The sequence below is a fragment of the Stenella coeruleoalba genome, assembly GCF_951394435.1.
Source record: "Stenella coeruleoalba genome assembly, chromosome: 3".
NCBI lineage: Eukaryota > Metazoa > Chordata > Mammalia > Artiodactyla > Delphinidae > Stenella > Stenella coeruleoalba.
In genome coordinates, this window is record NC_137148.1 from 84,790,470 (window position 1) to 84,816,920 (window position 26,451).

Below are 26,451 nucleotides of genomic sequence, written 5' to 3' on the forward strand. Positions count from 1 at the left end.
CAAGTGCACATGGAACATTCTCCAGGATAGATCACATCTTGGGTCACAACCAAGCCTTGGTAAATTTAGACAATTGCAAACATATCAAGCATCTTTTCCAACCACAACACTATAAGATTAGAAATCCATTACATGGAAGAAATGTAAAAAACACAAACACATGGAGGCCAATCAATATGTTACTAAATAAACAAGAAATCAAAGAGGAAAAAAACAAATACCTAGAGACAAATGACAATGAAAACACAATGATCCAAAACCTATGGGATGCAGCAAAAAGAGTTCTAAGAGGGAAGTTTATAGCAATACAATCCTACCTCAAGAAACAAGAAAAATCTCAAAAAACAAATCTAACCTTACACCTAAAGGAACTAGAGAAAGAAGAACAAACAAAACCCAAAGTTAGTAAAAGGAGAGAAATCATAAACATCAGAGCAGAAATAAATGAAATAGAAACAAAGAAAAGAATAGCAAAGATCAATAAAACTAAAAGCTTGTTCTTTGAGAAGATAAACTAAATTGGTAAACCTTTAGCCAGACTCATCAAGGAAAGAAGGGAGAGGGCTCAAACCAATAAAATTAGAAATGAAAAAGGAGAAGTTACAATGGACACTGCAGAAATACAAAGCCTCATAAGAGACTACTACAGGTGACTCTATGCAAATAAAATGGACAACCTGGAAGAAATGGACAAATTCTTAGAAAGGTATAACCTTTCCAGACTGAACTAGGAAGAAATAGAAAATATGAACAGACCAATCACAAGTAATGAAATTGAAACTGTGATTTAAAATCTTCCAACAAACAAAAGTCCAGGACCAGATGGCTTCACAGGTGAATTATATCAAACATTTAGAGAAGAGCTAACACCCATTCTTCTGAAACTCTTCCAAAAAATTGCAGAGGAAGGAACACTCCCAAACTCATTCTGTGAGGCCATCATCACCCTGATACCAAACCAGACAAAGATACTACAAAAAAAAAAAAAAAAAGGAAAACTACAGACCAGTATCACTGATGAATATAGATGCAAGAATCATCAACAAAATACTAGCAAACAGAATTCAACCACACATTAAAAGGATCATACAACATGATCAAATGGGATTTATCCCAGGGATGCAAAGATTGTTTAATATACACAAATCAATTAATGTGGTACACCATATTAACAAATTGAAGAATAAAAATCATATGATCATCTCAATAGCTGCAGAAATAGCATTTGACAAAAATCAACATTCATTTATGATAAAAACTCTCCATAAAATGGACATAGAGGGAACCTACCTCAACATAATAAAGGCCATATATGACAAGCCCACAGCAAACATCATTCTCAATGGTGAAAAACTGAAAGCGTTTCCTCTAAGATCAGGAACAAGACAAGGATGTCCACTCTCACCGCTATTATTCAACATAGTTTTGGAAGTCCTAGCCACAGCAATCAGAGAAGAAAAAGAAAAAAAGTAATACAAATCAGAAAAGAAGATGTAAAACTGTCACTGTTTGCGGATGACATCATACTATACACAGAGAATCCTAAAGATGCCACCAGGAAACTACTAGAGCTAATCAATGAATTTGGTAAAGTAGAAGGATACAAAATTAATGCACAGAAATCTCTTGCATTCCTATACACTAATGATAAAAATATCTGAAAGAGAAATAAAGGAAACCCTCCTATTTACCATTACAACAAAAAGAATGAAATAGGGCTTCCCTGGTGGCGCAGTGGTTGGGAGTCCGCCTGCTAACGCAGGGGACGCGGGTTCGTGCCCCGGTCTGGGATGATCCCACATGCCGCGGAGCGGCTGGGCCCGTGAGCCATGGCCGCTGAGCCTGGGCGTCTGGATGACTGTGCTCTACAACTGGAGAGGCCACAACAGTGAAAGGCCCACATACTGCAAAAAAAAAAAAAAAAAAGAATGAAATACCTAGGAATAAACCTACCTAAGGAGGCAAAAGACCTGTATGCAGAAAACCATAAGACACTGATGAAAGAAATCAAAGGTGACACAAACAAATGGAGAGATATACCATGTTCTTGGATTGGAAGAATCAGTATTGTGAAAATGATGATACTACCCAAAGCTATCTACAGATTCAATGCAATCTCTATCAAATTACCAATGATATTTTTTACAGAGCTAGAACAAAAAATCTTAAAATTTGTATGGAGACACAAAAGACCCTCAATAGTCAAAGCAATCTTGAGGGAAGAAAACAGAGCTGGACGAATCAGACTCCCTGACTTCAGACTATACTACAAAGCTACAGTAATCAAGACAATATGGTACTGGCACAAAAACAGAAATATAGATCAATGGAACAGGATAGAAAGCCCAGAGATAAACCCACGCACCTATGGTCAACTAATCTATGACAAAGGAGGCAAGGATCTACAATGGAGAAAAGACAGTCTCTTCAATAAGTGGTGCTGGGAAAACTGGAAAGCTACATGTAAAAGAATGAAATTAGAACACTCCCTAACACCATACACAAAAATAAACTCAAAATGGACTAAAGACCTAAATCTAAGACTGGACACTATAATACTCTTAGAGAAAAACATAGGAAGAACACTCTTTGGCATAAATCACAGCAAGATCGTTTTTGACCCACCTCCTAGAATAATGGAAATAAAAACAGAAATAATTAAATGGGATCTAATGAAACTTAAAAGCTTTTGCACAGCAAAGGAAACTATAAACAAGATGAAATGACAACCCTCAGAATGGGAGAAAATATTTGCAAATGCATCAACAGACAAGGATTAATCTCCAAAATACATAAACAGCTCATGCAGCTCAATATTAAAAAAAAAAAAACAACCCAATCAATAAATGGGCAGAAGACTTGAATAGACATTTCTCCAAAGAAGACATACAGATGGCCAAGAGGCACATGAAAAGCTACTCAACTTCACTAATTATTAGAGAAATGCAAATTAAAACTACAGTGAGGTATCACCTCTCACTGGTTAGAATGGGCATCATCAGAAAATCTACAAACAACAAATTCTGGAGAGGGTGTGGAGAAAAGGGAACACTCTTGCAGTGTTGGTGGGAATGTAAATTGATACAGCCACTGTGGAGAACAGTATGGAGGTTCCTTAAAAAACTAAAAATAGAACTACCACAAGACCCAGGAATCCCACTTCTGGGCATACATCCACAGAAAACCATAATTCAAAAAGACACATGCACCACAGTGTTCACTGCAGCACTATTTACAATAGCAGGTCATGGAAGCAACCTAAATGCCCATCGACAAACGAATGGATAAAGAAGATGTGGTACATATATACAATTGAATATTACTCAGCCATTAAAAGGAACGAAATTGGGTTACTTTTAGAGACCTGGATGGACCTAGAGAGTGTCATACCGAGTAAAGTATGTCAGAAAGAGAAAAACAAATATTGTATATTAACGCATATATGTGGAATCTAGAAAAACGGTACAGATGAACTGGTTTGTGAGGCAGAACGAAAGACGCAGATGTAGAGAACAAACGTATGGACACCAAGGGGGAAAGCAGTGGTGGGGGGTGATGGTGGTGGGATGAATTGGGAGATTGGGATTGACATATACACACTAATATGTTTAAAATAGATAACTAATAATAAACTGCTGTATAAAAATAAATAAAATGAAATTTTTAAAAATCTTAAAAAGAAAAGGTGAAATGTAGCTTTGCAGTCTGAGTTGGAATAAAAGTAATTGAATTCTAAGTAATATCTTTAGCTTGGAAACGGAAACTTCCATGTGGGGATTTGTTCAGGGAAGCTCATAGGGTTATTTTTGTTTCTCTAGACTTATCTGTGTGATTATCTTCACAGGTTTAGAATCCCTTGAATGTTAACAAGCTAGCTTGTAGAGGACAGTTCATGTGGATATTTGCAATTGCAATAATACTAAAGTCTACAATATAGGCCTAGCATCCCATATATTGGTGGTAGAAAAGAAAATAAATTTAAGTCAACATCAACAATTTCCATATGCCCATATTTAATAAATGCATTTTTCTTGCTATCTGCTATACAGAGATTTTCAGGAACTTCTGCTCAACTGTCATGCCCACTCTTCTTCAGTAAATCCTTCCCATGGTTAATTCTTAGATTTGCCTGTACATGGAAGCATCTTAGTTCTACAACCTTATACCCTAGTAAATAAGTTTGTGCCTTAACCTTATATTCTCTCCACTCTCTTACTTTCTTATTGCAAATTATAGGTCATTATAAGGCATTGAATATCGAGTTCCTCCATCCTTTTCTTATTACATTGTCTTGAATGGCTTTAGTTTTCTTTCTATAGGTCTTGGATATCAAGATCTCTTAGCTAACCTAATAAGAACTATAAAAAAGTGGTCCTTTTGTTACATTAGATACTATAGATCTTTAAGTTTAGAACAGTAAAAACTCAACTTTCTCTTTTCGTATATTTGTGATGCTAAGCTGTAATAAATAAAATTAACCAGCAGGTCAATTGCTGTCATTATATGTCATGGTCTCCAACCTAGGCAGTGTGAGCCTTCAACCCCAGTTGTCAATCCTTTCAAGAGCTGCTTGTCATCCCTTTCTGGTTCTTCAAAAAGATTACTAGACTGGAGTAACTGAAGGACGATTGCCATGCCTTGTCCCTTTTGTATCTTCGGTATATAGGAGTGCTTGGCTTATGCTATATGAACGTACAAATTTTCCAAAATTAATATGTCTTTCCAAGTTTTCATTTCTTCTCCAAGTACTGTCAATCTCAACAGAGATAATGTGAGATTTTTCAAGGACAGTTACTAACAGTAATTGTGTACTACTTTTTTTCTGGCAATACCTTAAGTATTTTGGTATTATCCTATTTAATTCTCACTGTATTTCTCAAAAAAGAGATCCTATTTTTCACTTTTACACTTGAGGAAGATGATGATTAAACTTTTAAGTAATCGTTCCTAATTTATATAGCTAGAATGTGGCATGATGACATGTCTCTGACATCAGACATGAGTGTGATAAGAGTTCTAAATCTTAGAGTCCTAAATCTTAATCATGAAAAGGTCTCCACCTCCCACACCCTTTATTACAAATTATTTTTCTTATGGCTTGAAAATTTCATTTCAAGTTTAAGATTATCTTGCAACCCTGTTGTAATGAAAAATGTGATTTTTTACATATGGATCATTACTCAATCTTAATTGTGTACATTGTGAAGTGGGGATTGTTTTCCTTTTCTATATAGATAGTTAACTGTTTCAACCCCATTTTTTGACTAGCCCATGTTCCCCCACTAATATACAATGCTAAATCTCACTCTATTAATTAAGCCTTTCATGTTTATATAAATCTGTGTTCTCCATTCTGTTTAATTTATTAATATCTGTATTCTTATATTAACACCCTACCATTATAATTATTAATCTTTATAATATGTATTTATATGTGGTAGAATGTTTTCCCTGATATTTTTATTCCTCTTCAACGTTTCTTGGCAATTAATTATTCAAAAAGTAATTATTGCATTAAAACTTGTCCAGCTCATGTGGGACATACTGTAGCACTAGGGATGAGGAAGAATATTATTTTTTTCTAAGTTTAGAAACTACAAAAATCTCATGGATTTCAAGATTCAAATTAAACTTTAATCGTCAAAGATTCAAGTTTAATTTATTGTTATTAAATCACAGAATTTTAGTTATGGAAGGTCTTTTAAAGATCATTTGGTTGAACTCATTTCTTTTATCTCAGAATACTGAGACCTGGAGAGGTAAAGTAATTTGCAAAATACCACACACTGAGTGGCAGAGCATGTACTAAAATTATATCTATTAAGTAGGTAAAAGAGAAAAGATTCTATTTCTAATTCTCATAGTATTTAAGCTAGCTTTGATTTTTCCTGATTCCAGAATTTATTAACCAGTCAATGATAAGTCAATGTATAACCACAAAATGACATTGGTTTGCTAATGAAAATAATTCAAAAACATATCATTAAAATAGGTTAATATGTATTTAAATTTTGGTTTTGAACAGTATAATATGAACTGAACATCATAGTAGGAAAATAGGAATTCCACATCTAGCAAAGGAGGACTGGCTATTTCTAGACGCATATTTTTTTGTTTGTTTGTTTGTTTTGCGGTACGCGGGCCTCTCACTGTTGTGGCCTCTCCCGTTGCGGAGCACAGGCTCCGGACGTGCAGGCTCAGTGGCCACGGCTCACGGGCCCAGCTGCTCTGCGGCATGTGGGATCTTCCCAGGCCGGGGCACAAACCCGTGTCCCCTGCATCGGCAGGCAGACTCTCAACCACTGCGCCACGAGGGAAGCCCTGTTTGTTTTTTTGGTTTTTTTGATAGCACAGACCATCAACAAAAAAAGTACTACAGGGAAGAAAGGTGAGTTTACATTTTTAAGTCACACTTCTTGGAATCTGCCAAGTTCAAGGAAGCAATTGAAAGACTAAAGCCAAGCAGAAAGTGGCTACTCAGGAACTTTAATTAGAGCAGAGTTTCTGACATTCTTAACAGGCCAGGATATAAATTTTCAAATTTATGGCCCTGCATGGAGGAGAAACATTGGTCCAAAGCCCAGGATTTCATATGTAATACCTGAAGTGCTGTACTCTGTAAGGATGAAATTGAATTAGACAGCTCTTCTCAAAGACTGATGTCCAGCTTCAAATCAGCTCAACATCTGATCAAATGAAGGCAAACTGCTCTGCTTGGCCAGAACAAAAGTAAATTCTTCCTAAAGGAAGATACTACTAAAATCATCTCTTCAAGTTTTCATATAAACTGTAGGAGCTCAAATATAAACCACCAAATGTGCAAAAAGGAAAATAATGACTCACAGACTGGATAATAGAGATACTAGAAATAGACCCACAGGAGATCCAGAGGTGTTATTAGATGTGGATGTGATTAATGATTCAAAAAATTGAAGAATAATATGGAGAATTTTATCAAGCAACAGAAAGCTATAAAAATAATCCTAAAACAATTATAAAAACTGAGTATAAGTAATCAATGTATTATCTTAACAGCAAAACAGGTACAGATAACAAAAGATCAGTTAACTGGAAAACTGAATAAAATATTCAGACTGATACATAGAAAAAAGGTAGAAATTACTCAGAATTACCAGAGATAAACATAATATTCAGTGAAAATATCTAACTTTTCTTCAATCAGTGTCCCAGAAGGAGAGAATGAAGCAGAATTAATACTTCAAGAAATAGAGGTGAATAATTTTCCAAAACTGATGCACATAACTCAAACAACAGATTTAAGAAACACTACAATTCCAAGCAGAATGAATTCAAAGGAAACATGATTACCATTGATGGTTAAGTTTCTTAAAATAAAATCAAAAAAATTTTGAAAGAACCAAAAAAATTAAAAGACATGACAACTTCAAACAGGAAACAAGAAGGCTAAGCTGACTATTCAACACAGTTAAATAGAAACTAGAGAAAAGTGGAATGAAATGTAATGGAATAAAAGAAATGGCTGCTAGTTGAAAATTCTATATCTAGTGAAAATTTCCTTCAGTGATGAAAATACAACAGAGTTTAGAGCAAACAAGTAAAGATAAAAGAGAATACTTGTCAACAGATCCACACTAAATGACTTCTATGGGCAGAAGAAAAATGGTCTCAGATGAAAACATGGAGATATAGGAAGGAAAGAATAGGTGGGTTACTAATTCTTAATGAATGTTAACTTTATAAAGTAAAAATCTTGTGGAATTTATAAATTTACAACAAGTACAGCACAAAGTGCAGAAAGGGAGTAAAATGGAGGAAATGTAATGCATTTTATAATTGTGTTATTATAAAATATAACAAATCTCAATGTGTTTATATCTAATATAGCATCAATACCTATATATTTCTATAAATGACATATGAGAAAAAGGAAAATCTATAGTGGGAGATTCTAATATACCTTTGTTCGTAACTTAAACAAAAGTATTGCAAGAAAGTTGAATATTTATTTCACATGATTAACAAAAGGGAATAATAGAAAAATAGACCTTCTCAAAAAAGAATAAAAAGTGCAAGAGGAATTTTATTTGGGAAATACATTTATAGTATTTTTGAACTCTGCCTAGGTAATTCTTGGAAATTGGGGTTACAGAGTCAGAAATTGATTTGGTCCTTTAAATTCTATGGAATAGCACAAATTCACTGAGGAGATCTCTCCCCATGCATGGCCCTGAAGCAGTAAAGGGCAAGCCCATGGATTTTGCCCATCAGCAAGCGTCCCGTTATAATAATACCTTCTTCTCCTTGAAAGTACACACTTTTCCTAAAAGCAGTTTTCTTAATACTTTCCACAGTTGGCATTGAGTGAGAAGTACCTCTACTCCTTTGCTCCCCTACAAGTAAGTAAGAGAAAACTCAGAGTGCTCTGAAAACTATTTTTAAATAAAAATTCACTACTTAAGCAGTCTTTAGATTTCTCTCTCCCAAATAACTTGCAATTAGCTGATAGACTAAAGTTTACAACTCTGGTATTATATGCTGCTTTTTCAACCTTAGCAATGTTGAATTTAATCACTGTCTTTGCAAATTGGTGTATTTGTCATGTTTAAGTTCCTTTAAGTTTTAACTCAAATTTTTATACAATTAGAAAAGTTTCATTTAATAACCTATGTGTGTGTGTGTGTGTGTGTGTATATATATATATATATATATATATATATATATATATGTAAGAGGAGTATAATTTGGAAAGCTTGAGCTAATTTACTTTATCCTTAAAAATGCCTAATTCCAAATTATTTCAAAATGTTTAGACAGGAGCCATTATTACCTGATTAAGATCATAGCAATCCTTTTATACTGTAAAGAATGCAAATTTTAATGGCTACTTCATGTCTCCGAAAGCAAATGTGAATTAGCAGAATTAAAATACAACCTCTTCTGTACTGAAAGGTAGGAGAAAAGAATTAAAAATATGAGAGATATACTCAGCTTTAAGAAACAAAAGTATGAGAGGTGTTCTGCATTAGGTGTGGTGAGGTAAAGTAGTAATTTACCATCATATTTATAGCAACTACAAACATTGCACAAAATACTAAAGAAACTAACATCAGTTACCCCCACCCCCATCCCCAAACACTCAGAAAGAGCTCTAGATAAAGAACAAAAGCAGGTAAATTTTGGAGGAGAGTTAAAACTTTAAAGAGAACAGCATGCGGTAAGATTTTTACAGCTTTAGCTTGATGGCAATTGAAGCATAGTGCAGAGGGTTTGAAACTCCGATAGAAGACATGCCATCTTTCTGGTCTGAAGAAACTTACTGGAAAGGAACTGAGTCAAATCATAGCAGCTATAAAATGAGGGCGTTGGGGGGCATCATTGAAAAGAGAGAGGCAGAGAAGAGAAATCCCAAATTCTCTGTATAAATTTTACCCAAATTGTTCTGACCCACGAATCATGTGTGTACCGAAACAGAGTGTGGCTAAGTCAAAAGAACTGAACTGAGATCTGAGTTGATTCCCACTGGAGTTGTGACTAAGTTGGTAATTTGGATCAAAGTAAATTAATTGCTTGCTAAAATGCAATTAACAGAGACCAAAATTGAATACACCAAGATGCTGTAATTATAAGAAAAGATAGCTTTTACACCTACATCAAATGAAGTAAAGAAGAAATATACTTGTAATGAATGTAAAGATAGAGATACAGGAAATGTATTTTTTTAAATGGAAATTCTAGAAATGAGAAACACTAAATCCTAAATAAAAATTACCTGGAAGAACTTAAGGGTGTAAGAACATAATGGAAGAGTCATACATTTGAATCAGATCAGTAAAAATTATCAAATCAGAGGAGTAGCAGGAAAAAAAAAAGATTAGGTAAAATAAGCAGAGCTTTAAGGACTTGTGGGACATTAACAAAAAGTCTAACATATGTTAACATAGATATCAATATTGTGGTAGAAAAAATATTTGACAAAATGAAGGCTAAATACTAATAAAATTTGGTGAAAGATGTATTTTATACATTCAAGAAACTTTGCAAAGCCAAACAGGATAAATACAAAGAAATTCACACCTAAGTACATCAAAGTTAAAGTACTGAAAAAATAAAGAGAAAATCAATTTTGAAATAAACCAAAGAAAAATAACAATATTACGTACATCACATTTTAAGTAGAAAATCCAAAGAAATCTACAAAACGACCTCATGAATAAGTGAATTAGGAAAGCCATTGAACATATGGTTAATCTATAAAATCCAGAGTAGCAAAAGTTGAAAAATGAAATTTCTAAGAATTCTATTTACAATAGTGTCAAAAATATACTTATACATGTTTTAAAGATGTGCACGGTATTATATGGAACACCAAAAAGCATTGCTGTATGTTTTTAAAGAAAATATAAATAAATAGAAAATATATATTCATGGACTGGAAAATTGAATATCAGTAATACATCAACTGTACCTAAATTGACTTGTAGATTTGTCATTTGTCAAAATGATGTCAGATTTAAAAAAACAAATTGACAATCTATTCTAAAATTTGTATGGAAAGTCACACAAATAATAGCCAAAGAAATTTTAAAAAAGAACAAATCTGGGGACTCAGGATACTTGATTTTATGAGGTACCAGTAAGAGCCTTATTCAAGACAATGTGATTGGTGGAAGCTTAGGCATATAAATCAGTTGAAAATAATAGATTGTCTAGAAATACAACTACATATATAAATACATATATATTTGATTTTTTAGAGATGTCAAGATCATTGATGAAAAGGAAGTCTTTATATGAAATTTTATTAGACACACTGGATATCTGTATAGAAAAATTTCAATTTCTACTCTTATCTGAAAAGAGAATGGATCATAGACTTAAATATAAGGCTAAAATTGTTAAACTTACAGAAGAAAACAGGAGACAACCTGTGTGACCTTTGGATTGGCAAGTATTTTTACATAGCACACAGTAAATGCACAATAAAAGAAGAAAATTGATAATTTGGACTTCATCAAAATGAAAAACTTTTGCTCAACAAAAGACACCATTAAGAAAATGAAAAGTCAAACTACAGATAGAAAAAACTCACTATTCATATATTAGGTAAAGGACTCATAACTGGAATATACAATGGGTTCTTAAAACACAATAGGAAGACTAATAAGCCAATTTTGAAAAGTGGACAAAACCCTTGAATGCCACTTACCAAAAGAAGGTATATAAATGACCAATGGTCACATAAATAGTTGCTCCACATCATTAGTCATCAACTAATTGCCAGTTTGAACCACATGAGATAATTCTTTATGATGGTGCATGTATGTGCACATACACACACACACGCAAACACATGCAAACACATGCACACAAGCTAAAATGGCTACATTTTTTAAAAAGTATGAAAATGGTAAGTATTGGACAGCTCTTGGAATAATAAGAAACCTCAAAAATTACTGGTTAGAATGTAAAATATAATTACCACTTTGGAAAACTGGCAATTTCTTTATATAGATAGATAGATAGAGCTATATATATTTAGATAGATAGATCTATATATATTTAGATAGATATATACCTTCCACATACACTAGCCATCAACTCTAAGTATTTTTCCGAGGTTAATAAAAGTATATATAACACCAAATATTTACATATCAATATTTATAGCAGGTTTTTTTCTTTTTTTTTTTGGCTGTGTCGGGTCTTAGCTGCGGCATGTAGGATCTTTTGTTGCAGTACGTGGGCTTCTCTCTAGTTGTGGCATGCGGGTTTTTTCTTCTCTAGTTGTGGCATGCAGGCTCCAGGGGGTTTGTGCTCTCTAGCTGAGGTGCGTGAGCTCAGAAGTTGTGGCGTGCAGGCTTAGCTACCCCGCGTCATGCAGGATCTTAGTTCCCCAACCAGGGATTGAACCCGCGTCCCCTGCATTGGAAGGCAGATTCTTTACCACTGGGCCACCAGGGAAGTCCCTATAGCATTTTTAATTGCAATACCCCAAAGTTCTAAGCAACCCAAATGTTCATCAAAAGGAAAATAGAGAAACAAAATATGGTGTAACAGGATACTAGCCATCTAAGAGGAATGAAATACTGATATACACAACGTGAATGAACCTCAAAATCACTGTGATGAATGAAGTCAGATACATTGAGCACATACTGTACGATTCTATTTATATAAAAAATCTGGAAAATAGATACTACTCTAAAGTAACAAAAAACATATCAGTAGCGGCAGAATCTTGGGCAGATGGAGAGATGAACTGCAACTGGGCCAGAGTAACCTTTTGGGAGTGATAGTAATGTTCAGGAATTAAAATACAACCTCTTCAGTACTATAATTGTGGCTGTGAATTCATGGCTGTCTATTTCTGTCAAAGTTCATGAAATTGAACAATTTAAATGGATGTGTTTTATTGTATGTTAATTATAAAATTAGATATATCATTATATCGATATCTGCACTAATACATGACTTAAAGGAGTGATGATAAAAACATGCTGCTGTTAGACTCCTGATGGTTTAAGAATATGTGAGACTTGAAGTGGCATCCTATATTTTATGGTATGGTAATGATGCATTTACAGACCAAAATGTAAAATGCATGGACTTTGAAATCAAAGAGACACGTTTCACTTTTATTTAGATAAGTTCTTCTTAGACTTTGTAAGCCTCAATTTCCACACCTATAAAATAGAGGTAGGTGGTACTACTATATTGTAGAATAACTTTAGATAAAAGAGACCTCAATTTGAATCCTTAAACTACTGTTAGCCCGTGCAAATTTCTTTGTCTCTCTTTTTCTTGAAAATAAAAATGGCCATAACACTGAGTCATAAAATTAGTCTGAGGATTTATTGAGCTGGCAAATGAAAAACAACTAATAAAATGTCTGGCATAATGCAAGGGCTCAATAAGTGTTTGTTTTCCATTTTCAGTAATATCAAGAGAGCTAAAATATGATATGAAACAGTTGATAAGATATTAGTATTGGAAAGAGATTTCTCATAGCATAGAGGAATTTATTTTCATATTTTCAAAGAATAACAGCTAAGGCTTCAATTGTTGAATCTTAAATTACTTTCCTAATTTACCTAAAGGTTTGAAGAGCAGACTTCAAAGGACACACATTCCCTAAGATCAAATATTTAAGTAAAGGTTATCTGAAATACCTAAACCTTTGAAAATATCTCAGAGGGGAATTCCATTTCCAGCAGTATGACAGAAAGATACCCTGAAGGGATTTCTTACTACAATACAACTTGATCCTAGATAATTTACAACAAATACACTTTTAAAACACTGTTGTAAACAAAAGAAATGTCCAAGGACAAATAAAAATAGAAATAAGCCAGTGGGGTAAAACTGACACTTGAAAACTAGTGCACACAGAAACAAGGTTGCATTCATGAAAAATGGCAATGTCAGACTGGAAATGGAGAAACTCAGCCTGATATTGATATTCTCCACTAGACAGACAGAAGCCTGACTCAGAAATTGCCCACAAATGTATAAACATTAAGGAGCGTTAGAGTAGGTTCAAATTAGTAGCTTTCTCTAGATTCTGGAAGAGAAACCTCAGATTCCCTTAGGAGAATATCACCACAATTTGACTCCTTAAAAATGCAATACAGAGTTTCAACAAAGCCTGAAAGTTGGCTCTGGCAAAAAGACTAATAAAAAGAGAAAAACATTTCTGATGTGACTGACAAAAAGAGGGAGAGAAATAGCACACAAAAATAATATTGGAAATTGAAAAGAGAACATACTAAAGAAACAGCATGGGTTAAAAGTTAATGAGACTATTATGAAAACCTCAGTGCCAGTAAAGAATAAAATGTTAGAATTAAGTGGGCAAATACCTTGAAATAAATAATTTAATAGAACTAAATCAAGAATAAAAAGGAAAGGTGAATTACCTATAATCACTATATAAACTGAATCTGTGATTTAAAGTTTCTTATGAAGAAGACACCAGGCCCAGATAGTTTTACTGGTAAGTTCAAGCAAAAGTTTAAGTAATTTATAATGACAACCTCCAGCAAGTTCTTAAACAGAATAGAATAAAGGGTGAGGGGGCAACTTATTTAATAAGTCCTGTTATCATAATCAAACCTTGATATCAAAATCAAACAAGGACCTTGAAGAGATTCAAAAATCTAAAACAAAATGCTAGCAGCAACATATAAAAAAATTAGGAATATATCCTAGGAATGAAAGAGTGGTTTCACATTATAAAATCCATAAATATAATCCATCTCAGTAACAGGTTATAAAAGAAAAATCCATGTTATCATCTCAATAGAATCAGAAAAAGCACATGATAAAATTTATGACTAATTGATATATAATCATCTAGCAAATTGGAGATGGGAAGAAACTTAACTTCCTAAACCCTGTCTATCAAAATACTCAGTAAATATAATTTCCTCTGGCAAAATGCTAAAAATATTTCTTTTAGATCAGCAGCAAGACAAAGAAGATTATTATAACAGGTTCTATATCAAGAGGTGCTAAAAGCCGTAGATGGTGCAAGAAAAAAGAACTTTGAGAGGAAAAAGAAACTCTTATTATCCATGAATTTTATGGATATTTCTATAAAGTCTTCCCAAATATATCTATAGACAAATTATCATTATTAAAGTTGTGTAAGAAGTTAGTGAAGTTGCAGATATTGGTATAAACAATGAAGTGTACTTCTATTTATCTATAAAATAGTTATAAAACTTTTAAAAACAATGTTTAACAAGAATAACAAAACTGTGAGATATCAAAGTAATAAAAAGATGTGCAAGAACTTTAAAGATAAAATGTGAAACATACTGAAAGATATTAAAAGATCTAAATAAATGAAGCAATAGACCCTTTCAAAGACAGGTATAGTCAACACCATAAAGATTAATCTATTGAATCAATACATTTACAGCTAAACCAAACAGGGTTTTTTTGTTTTTGTTTTTTTTAAGGAAGTTAACAATAATGATGTTGAGACAATGGTATAGCCAAATGGAACAAAACAATTGAAATGTAATCCATACATCAACCATCCACAAAAATTAGTTTAATATGGACTAAATATTTCAATGCAAAAAATGAAATATTTAACCTTTTCTAGAAATGCAGGAGAATATTTTTAATCTTCATGTTAGGAAATAGTTTATTTTATTGAAAAATGAAACAAATATGAACTATAAATAAACAAAATTTAAGATTCATATTCATCAGTAGACACCATAAAGAAAGTTGAAATCAAGCCACATATTTTTGAAAGTTAGTTTCCAACAGATATAACAAAAGAATCTGCAGAGTATATGTGGGGTCCTGGGGAGCATGAGGCAGCTCTAATGGTATTTGCAATATTGACACATACGTTGATGCACAGGTTTACCAACATTCATTTCATTATTAAGCTTTATAACATAACATATATGAGTATTTTATATATATTACCCACATTTTCATATGTTTTATGTATCAAATATTTCATACCAATTGTTTTAGTTATCCCACAGGAATCCTTTCTTACATTACTCCAAAATTTAGTATCTCCAAAGATACTGTGAAATTTACAGAAAGTGAGAACAAAAATTGAAGCAAAATATATAGTGAAGTGGTAGTGATTTTGAATTTCTAGAGAAGTTTAAATTTAGAAATTTAAATTCCTGCAAACTTTATCAGTCTTTTTTTTTCAATCTCATTCATTTAATTTTTCATGCTGATTTTTCATCTTGAGTTAAGACACTGAGTTCCTGTTTATTTTCAGTATGCGGTGTTCAGCTTGTGTCCAATCCCACTGATGTCTCTGGGCTAATAGATGTAGTATTTGGCATGTGGATATCAATACACACAAAGTACACTGCCAGCACCAACAGCTTGTGCAATCTGTGCTTGGAAATTTACATTGATCATAATTACTGTTCCACCTGTATTGAATAAAGGTCTTCTATCCTTAGGAACAAAAGTGGCTTCTCAAAGTATCGGTCGTGGTAGCACAGTAAGTGCATGTAAAGAAATGTGGAAAAACAAAGCACTTTTCAATACAATTTCAATCAAAATTTTATAATCTGTACCTTGGGTGAGTTTGTAAAGAGATAATTGGTTCCTGAATTATTTCTAGGATCCATATTCTGTCACACAATCAGTATTTATTGAAGATCTCTTTTGTTTCCAATAGGCAAGATGCTATGTATAACAGATACGAAAACCTTCTGGTGTGCCTTTGAGTATGCCCTTTAATTAGAGAAAGGAAATTAGCACAAATTACCTCTTTTGTTTTTCTGAATAGAGATTCAAAAATAACTTACCATAAATTATGGGAAAGATTCAAATCATGGCAAGTTTCTTACTGATTTGATTTTCAATGCTACTTGTGAAAGGATATATTCCAAAAGATTAGTAGTCTCTTGGATGAAACTCAGTACATATTTTCTCATTAAAAAAATTAACATGTTGGTAGATTATTCTCATTTAAAAGGATCAAAGTGTTAGAGCTCATGGTTGCATAATGCCTATCTTTCCTATATCATACCTACATTTTCTGGCTGTGAAGTAGGCTAGGGAATAGCCAGATGATATGGGGAATATAAGAATACAAAACTAAAAAGCAAGACAAAACAAAAATAAAATAATGAAGTATAATGGAAGTTATTAAATAATAGAAACTTAGTTTTAAGATGTGATAACAGAAAATAAGGCACGTTGAAGACTTTCAATTCCACAGTTTGCCATGTTCTCTAGAACTTGAGCTCTAAGCCTTTGTTTACCGTTTGTACTTCCTGGAGCTCTCCTTCTCTCTATCCAACACCCACCCCACCTGCCCCCTGTGCTCCTGTAACCTGTTTAAAATAGGCTCATCATTCAAGTATCTCTTCAGCTGTGATGATTTCACTGCCCACAACCTCCATCAGCAATTCATAATGGCACAACCCCAAACAACAATTAATAATGGGTTTAGTGCTCTTTCTTGTGGTTCCCCTATCACTCTATATTTACCACTACTTACGGCATCATTTATTAAGCAGTTTGAAATTACATTGTAAAGTCTGTTTTCCCAAATACGTGGTAAGCTTCCATAAAATAGTGAATGGTTTGCTCATTACTTTTTCTCTTGTGATTTCAATACATGATACATAATAGACACTCACTAAATATTAATTATATTTTTCCAAAGTCATGCATAAACTATATGTCTTTTCTATACTACTTGCATGGGGGTTGTTTAAAAGTAAATGTTGTTCATGGTTTTATCTTTACAGTGCTTTGGAAGGAGAGCAGATGCTCTTCATTAGGAGTTACATCTCTAGAAAAAGTATTCAAAGTCCAAAACAGATTAAGACCTAACCATAGTGATATCACTGAATCTGTATTCATAACAAGTACCTTATTCCCAACCTTTTAAAAAAAATTTAGCAGAACTCATCATTTACTTATTTATATAATTAAATAGCAGTCATATCTATCTAGTATCACCAAGGTAGGGGAAGAGATTTAGAGGACAAATTTTCTTTGAAGAAAGTAACTTCAAGGACCCAGCAGCAATTACTAGGCCAGGGATTAGACAAAAATACAGAAATCAAGAGGCTGGGTGTTACTAACCATGTTAGATCTCAGTCTCTTTTCCTCATGAGAAAAATAACAATCATTATTCAAATAAATAACACTTAATATGATAGACTCCAATTTTTCACATAAAGATCTTTTTAAAATACTCTTATGAATTAGAACAAATCAGAAGATGAGGTATTTTATCATGAAGGTTATGGTATTCTAAAGGACTTCTTGGTGAAACTTCAACAGATAGCTTTGAGGAGAACTTTGTGGAGATGGGCCCTTGATTTTAAAATTATCATCCACTTGTAGATTATGTCTCCTTTATTTTCTCAGAGTTTGTTGGGTAATATGTTATGTTCTAGCTCCCTTTGTATCACAAAGAATAATATGTTTGATGCAGTTAGAGTGCTTTTTGGGTGAATCACTACAAGTTGAGTTCTCTGTGTATTTGGTTTTAAAGTGAAAATATCCATGAACTAGTACATTTTAATAGGTTCTACAGGAAGGGCCTATAAATTTTCATACTTGTAAGAAATTTTTTCAAAGCCACAATAATAAAAATAAAATATGCCATTGAAATTTAGGTCCTAACATATAATTATTTTTCCTCATACCATGAAGTATAAAGTTTATTATTCCATTTACTTACTGCCTTTGGGTTTCAAACTCCTACTGCTAAAAGCAGTCAAGCAAACAATGCAGGTAGTGCTGGAATTATATATATTATTAGTCTTCCTTGGCAAAGGCACTTTACCTCCAGTATAACAGGAAATACAACTAAAGCTAGTTAGTTTGGCCAAGGATACAAAATTTTCATGTGTGTTAAATGGTTTTTTTTCCATAAATTTATTTAATTTTTGGCTGCATTGGGTCTTTGTTGCTGTGCGCAGGCTTTCTCTAGTTGCGGGGAGCGGGGGCTACTCGTCTTTGCGGTGTGCGGGCTTCTCATTGCGGTGGCTTCTCTTGTTGCGGAGCAGGGGCTCTAGGTGCGCGGGCTTCAGTAGTTGTGGCACGCGGGCTCTAGAGCGCAGGCTCAGTAGTTGTGGAGTACAGGCTTAGTTGCTCCACGGCATGTGGGATCTCTACGGACCAGGGCTCAAACCCGTGTCCCCTGCATTGGAAGGCGGATTCTTAACCACTGTGCCACCAGGGAAGCCCTAAATGCTTTAAAGATTAGATTTTTTCAAAAGCAATTTTTGTTTGTTCAGATGAAAGCATTTGAAATATAGTTACTACCATGAATAAATTATCAATTAAATTAAAAGTCTTCAGTCAGATAGAAAACAAATAACTTATCTTACCATTTTGTCATTTTAACATTGTTATCTTCAGGCTAGGCACTGTGTTTCATTATGAAAGGACCCCAAGTACTTCAAAAATTTCCATGGTATACAAACAACATCATGATACACAGACACCAATTATACAGAAGAGAAAGACAGTTATATTCACTGTAATCAGGCTCAGAAGATTTGAATAGAGAAGATGATATTTGCCTCAAAAGAATTGTAAGGAATTTACTGAGGAAAATGGTAATTAATGATGCTGAACTCAAGCCAATACCTTATCTAGATGAAAACTGTTCCTAACTCTTCATTGCTTCCTTCAATGTCTCTTTATATACACCAGGTATGCACATTCCAAGCTATCTTTTCCAGTGTTAGACCTAAATTACACATGTAAACTTTGTAGTTGACCATGAACTTCTCAGTTATGCAGGAATAACTCTGCAGTTATTTGTTACACAAATCTATTGAGAGCATACTAGCCTGCTGTCTTGTGTGAACATTTTGCTGAACAGCTGCTCTGGCTTTAAAATTTGGACTTTCCAAGTGTTGTTTGAAATACCAACAGAAAATGTGGAAGGTACAGGAAAGAATGTTTGCTTATATGTCATATTTCTAACTTGAAATTTATATTTTTTCTTAATAAATTAAGAGAATGGACACTAGAGTCAAAACACAAAAATAAAAGATACCAAGAAACGTTTGGATTCATAACATTTAAAACTGTATGAAAGGATGTGTGTGTGTGTGTGTGTGTGTGTGTGTGTGTGTATACATTTATAGCAGTAGTAAAATTGGGAAAATAGTAGCAATTATACATTTAAAAGATTACAAATTATTAAAATAAAATGATAAAGGCTATAAATTAGTAAAATCCTTCTGGAGGGCAGAGTATGAAAATGTTAGCTATACAAAAGGATGTTGAAGGATTTTTAAAAAATCATTTGTATAACCTGAAAGTTTCTTAAATCAGGTTTGTTTAAACCTGCAGTGCTTGTTTAAAGGAAGCAGTATATTGTGCATCCATACAATGGAAAACTACACAGCCATTACAAGTAGTATCATGAATCCATTTTTATAGGTTTGAAAAATTTCCACTGAATTATTGAGTAAATGACTAAGTTACAAAGAAGTGATTTTAATATGATGCCATTTATATAATGCCACTGAAGCCCTCAGTGTGTGAATATATGCATGTGTATGTTCGAAGATATAGTGTATTAATTAGGGCTTGGAAGTAACAAAATAATCCTCACATTTAAATGGTTTCTTAATATTCACTTTTTATTTATGCTCAGAGAATTGAAGCCCCCTTTTTCTTGCAGGCTCTCAGCCATTTTCTTGCAAAGTGTCAGGGACCATTCGCCTCCTAGCGGCTGCTCTCAGGTCCTTCCTCTGTGGCCTACTTCATCTCAGCATTAGAGAATCTTCCTTGCAATGAATTTCTCTTTTGTTTTCAGTATCTCAGATTTCTTCATTTACTGTGTCAGAAAAAATGTCTCTGCTGTTAAACACTCATGTAATTAGGTTAAACCCACCTGGATAACCTCCCTATCTTAAAGTCAATTGATTAGAAATCTTAATTACATCCTCAGAATCCCTTTTGCCTTGTACTAAGACACAACCATGGGAGCAACGTCAGGGGATAGAGGTTTGGGGGGCCATCGTAGATTTCTGCAACTCACAGGCTCCATTCCATTTTCTCCTCAGTCCAGGACTCAGGGACCCAGGCTGAAAGAGCAGCCCCTATATGAGACTTTGATGTCCTTTCACATGCCATGGACCAAAGCAAGTCACATGGACCAGCATAATGTCAGTAAGCAAGGATCTATACTTTCCCACAGGAAGAGCACAAATGACAAGGCAACTTGACTTATACAGGCAGGAAGATAGGTAATATTCAGGAACAGTAATTCAGTCTACCAGGCACAGGGAGAGAAACCTAGCAATATGCTTACTAGAATGGTTCAGTGTTTACAAAAGACCCCGAATAGCCAAAGCAAACTTGAAAAAGAAAAACGGAGCTGGAGGAATAGGGCTCCCTGACTTCAGACTATGCTACAAAGCTACAGTAATCAAGACAGTATGGTGCTGGCACAAAAACAGAAATATAGATCAATGGAACAGGATAGAAAGCCCAGAGATAAACGCATGCACATATGGTCACCTTATTTTTGATAAAGGAGGCTAGAATATATAATGGAGAAAAGACAACCTCTTCAATAAGTAGTGCTGGGAAAACTGGACAGCTACATGTAAAAGAATGAAATTAGGACACTCCCTAACACCATACACAAAAATAAACTCCAAATGGATTAAAGACCTAAATGTAAGGTCACACACTATAAAACTCTTAGAGGAAAGCAGAGGCAGAACACTTTATGACATAAATCATGGCAAGATCCTTTTTTGACCCACATCCTGGAGAAATCGAAATAAAAGCAAAAATTAAAAAATGGGACCTAATGAAACTTAAAAGCTCTTACACAGCAAAGGAAACGATAAACAAAATGAAAAGACAACCCTCAGAATGGGAGAAAATATTTGCAAATGAAGCAACTGACAAAGGATTAATCTCCAAAATTTACAAGCAGCTCATGCATCTCAGTATCAAAAAAACAAACAACCCAATCCAAAAATGGGCAGACCTAAATAGACATTTCTCCAAAGAAGATATACAGATTGCCAACAAACACATGAAAGAATGCTCAACATCATTAATCATTAGAGAAATGCAAATCAAAACTACAACGAGGTATCACCTCACACCGGTCAGAATGGCCATCACCAAAAAATCTACAAACAAATGCTGGAGAGGGTGTGGAGAAAAGGGAACTCTCTTGCACTGTTGGTGGGAATGTAAATTGATACACCCACTATGGAGAACAAGATGGAGGTTCCTTAAAAAACTAAAAATAGAACTACCATATGACCTAGCAATCCCACTACTGGGCATATACCCTGAGAAAACCGTAATTCAAAAAGAGTCATATACCAAAATGTTCATTGCAGCTCTATTTACAATAGCCAGGACATGGAAGCAACCAAAGTGTCCATCGACAGATGAATGGATAAAGAAGATGTGGCACATATATACAATGGAATATTACTCAGCCATAAAAGGAAATGAAATTGAGTTATTTGTAATGAGGTGGATGGACCTAGAGTCTGTCATACAGAGTGAAGTAAGTCAGAAAGAGAAAAACAAATACTGTATGCTAACACATATATATGGAATCTTAAAAAAAAAAAAGGTCATGAAGAACCTAGGGGCAGGACGGTAATAAAGACACAGACCTACTAGAAAATGGACTTGAGGACACAGGGAGGGGGAAGGGTAAGCTGGGACAAAGTGAGAGCGTGGCATGGACATATATACACTACCAAATGTAAAATCGATAGCTAGTGGGAAGCATCTGCATAGCACAGGGAGATCACCTTGGTGCTTTGTGACCAACTAGAGGGGTGGGATAGTGAAGGTGGGAGGGAGAGAGACACAAGAGGGAAGAGATATGTGGAGATATGTATATGTATAGCTGATTCACTTTGTTTTAAAGCAGAAACTATCACACCATTTTAAAGCAATTCTACTCCAATAAAGAAGTTAAAAAAAAAAGAAAAAAGAATGGTTCAGTGTTTAGTCCTGGATGATATAAACATAAGTTTTATTTTGTGTTGCTATATTATTTATATTTTTCAAAAATTATATGACTTTTTCATAATTGAGAAAAAGAAAAACATTTAATCTTGAAAGTATATAAGATATAAGTCAAAGAGTTAGGGGTTTTTCATATCTGCTTTAGAGATGAGCAAAGTGAGTCAAGGAGAAGCTGTGTCTTTTTAGTTACAAGTTGTATTTATAAGCTGCATATTGTTTCTAAAATATTTTAAAATATATTCTTAAAGTTCAATCTTTGATTAATCTTACATGAGTTATTGTTATCTTTGTTTTATTTATGGGAGAAAATGAGACCCAGAGATTTTTAATGAAACTTCCATGCCCAGAATTGGTAACCAGAATTATTAGACTATGGATTGATTATATTCTCTCTGAAGTGCCATGATACCTCTCGCTTATATATGAATCAATAACAGCTTCTAATATTTATGGGCACTTACTACATCCAGACATGTCACACTGAGTATTCATAGCGTTCAGTGAAAATTCTTTTTTCCCCTTGTATTGGTGTATCACTCTTAGAATATACCATGGTATGAAATCCAGTAATAAATAAGTAGGAGAGAGGACTGAAATGCTCAAATATAAGCAACAATGTTTTTCTTTGTACTTCAATTACAATTTGAATAAAAGACTGCAACAACATGAAAATACAAGCATATACGTGTTAGTAAAAAGCAAGAAAAGTGGCTATTATTTATTAACAGAGATGCATACCTACTGGTCTTATACTCAGATCACCCATCTGACACATTCACAAGAAATTCAAATTATGCTTTGGGGACGCCTTCCTCCTTTCTTCTCTTGTGCTGAAACTTATGATTGTTATATTTCCCCAAATATAAGGGACATCTCTGTAGTCTTTTAAGTTAAAAAGTCCAACTAATTTTTTACCAAAACTTTCATGTGAGTTGTTGTTCTTGGTGATGACAATGATGGTGGTGATTTGGTTGAAGGGTATTATCAATTGAATTCCCAAATTCATGATACTTCTTAAAATACGTGACTCTTTGTAAATGTGTAAATCTATTCTCACTAACTTCTTCCTGAAACTTGATTAATACAGGGCTAAAACTGAAGTAAGAGTAAGTCGACTAGGATAACAGAGGGGTGTGTATGTGTCTGTGTATAAGACAGGGACGAAGCCAGAGACAGAGAGACTACTGTTTGTAGGACAAAGAAGGGATGTCTCCACCTCCCTAGGTTAAGCTGGCTTGGAGGATAGTAGAAAGCAGACATTAAAGTTAGTAAGGAACCAAAATATCTAGCATTCATCCAGATTTTGTATGAAATGCTTCAGAAAATGGAACTAGTTGGCTGGTCAGTGGTTATAAAATGCCTCTCTAACACAACACCTGAGTCCTGCAAGGATGTTCTACCTGGCCTTAAGCGTCTCCTTACACATACTCCTACACCAACAGCTAACTTCAACATTTTTATATCCTGGGAAACATCAGGAGCCCAGTTTCCATTCTGATGTCCCTTTCTGTGGTAGAGAATAGTTCAAATCCTAATTGTGTATATCATCTCTCTTAATACCATTTATTGACTCATTCAAAAACAAATATTTATGAAATTGGTACTGAAAACATGGTGCTGTTACCCTTCACCTCTGATAACATTTGGCCTCCTCTCAGCCAGCCTTAGAATCTTTCAAGAATGTAGACACACGAACTGTATTGGGATCCTAGGTCATTTTCCTTCACCCATTTACTCCTAGTGGTTGAAGGACGTATAACAGATTCAATTTCGGAATGCATATGTTTAATTTCTAAAAAGTATTTTGTATTCAAGTATTTTTTCATTTATATCAGGTTAAAAACCACAGAAACCAAAAGTATTTAAGATATATAGATAGCAAAAATAACATTATTCTTGCATTTTTACTAATTTTGTTCTTTGGAGAGACATTACTATACAATGGAAAGCCATGAGAGCATCTGGCTCCTTGGCAAGTCCCAAATACGACTGGCAACCTGAGGTACTGAATGACTGGCAGATGGTTCAGATGCTGTGGATGAGCTTCCCATCTCAAGTCATCTATAACTGCCACATTCTTTATATTGAATACATTCACATTTTAGTATAAAATAAATACATGATTTTTATATTCGAATACACGTGCTTTTTTCTTTTCTAATAATGTAATTAATTTCATTTGCCTGTAATCTTAGTCATTTACATAGTTTTAAATATTTTTTGAAGTATAGTGTCTCTCTGAGTGCCTAAGTTTTAATGTATACCCATATCAATGACACCTATAGGCAAGCTTCTGTTTTTTGTATATATTCACCACAATGATTAAAGCCTTTTGTTTGACTCAGAGTAAGAGTTTGATTATTTTAGGACAACACCTTCCAACAATGTCTCACTATGTCTCATATTCTTCTAAAGACCATGGATTTGTTTTTTCTAATAAGTAATTTAGATTCCAAATCCCTGGACCAAGATGACTGTGACCTTCTTACATGTATGCCATGTGGAAATCACCACAGGAACAGACTGCTGAACCAAAGGCAAACAAACAGAGCTGGATTGTTGCCTCCTCATAAATCTGAACTTGTGGTCAGTGTGTAACTGTCAAGTCAGTGTGTGTTCAGACAGGATGCATGGCAAGCAGCTGAGATGAGAAGGTGGTATACTCTAAATATTATTCAAAGTCTTAATTAATTAGAAACCATAACATTTACAGATGCTTTAAAATAAATAACCTTATATAAAAACCATAATTTTAAAATACCTTATTGAAAATTCTAAAAAAAATCATTTCAGTTTCATTTTGCCATGGAGATTTTAAAAATCTGGTTTATAGTTTTTTTTCCACTAAATTTATTGGTTTTTTACCATTCCTTAACAGTTTATCTAAAACATTCTGTGATGTTAGGAAACTTTTTTTTCTATTTACTACCCACCAAAATCATGATTTTGCAGTGAGACTTTAAACATGTATCTTCTTGTCACATCTGATGTCAGGATTGATCCATCAGAAGTGGCTCTGCCCTATGTGGAAATCACAGTGTAATTTACTTATAGTTTTGGGAAAAAAAAACTTGTATAAATGTTTTCATCTTAGTAAATATACTGATCAACAATTTTAAGAGTTTATATTTGATGCAATAAAAGTAGGATTTGTCAATATAAATTCAGTTTTGGACATATGTTATACTAAACTATCCAGATAGATTGTGAATCTACTTCACTGAATGAAGACATCAAAAATTGAGTAATCTCAGATTAGTTAGCTCAGCGATTCTCTTTAGTGGAACATCACATGCATGGTAGTTGACTTAATTTTGAAGCACTTCACTCCATTACTGCTATGTAACTCATGAGATTGTGGATTTTATTTTATTTTGTTCACTGTTTTATTCCTACAGGGAATAGCACCTGATACATAGGTGCTCAGTAAACAAAGTCTTTAAAGTTAAGGCTTATTAGATAAATGCTGGTTGATAATTTGTTTATACATGCTGATAGAAACTTATAAAATGCAGAATAAGATTTTTTTTAATTATGGTGAGAAGTTATTGAGTCTCATCTGAAATTTTAAGGTAGAATTGAAGAAGTCCAAGAACAAAGTATAAGCCTAAGAAAGGAGCTGAGAACAAGGAAATAGTGTTGGCAAAATTCAGATTGTGGGAAATGGGGAGGACAGCATCACTTTAGTCTTAGAAATTCAAAGTTAAAACTGCTCTTTTTTAAAGAAATGATCTGATATTGTAGTAAAGGAAAGCTTCACTGGATGTATCATCGTTTTAATCCAGTGTTGACCAAAGAGAGGTATCACATGGGTGACACATGAGATAACATTATAGGTGACACTCCCAGGGCAGACTCTTGTGGCCTACTATTTAATTTCAGATGGAGTATTTTAGTCTGTACAAGGGATAGGAACCTTTATAGAACCAGTTTGATCTCTGTTCCGTAAAGACGATAAAGGCCTCTAAGTGATCTAGA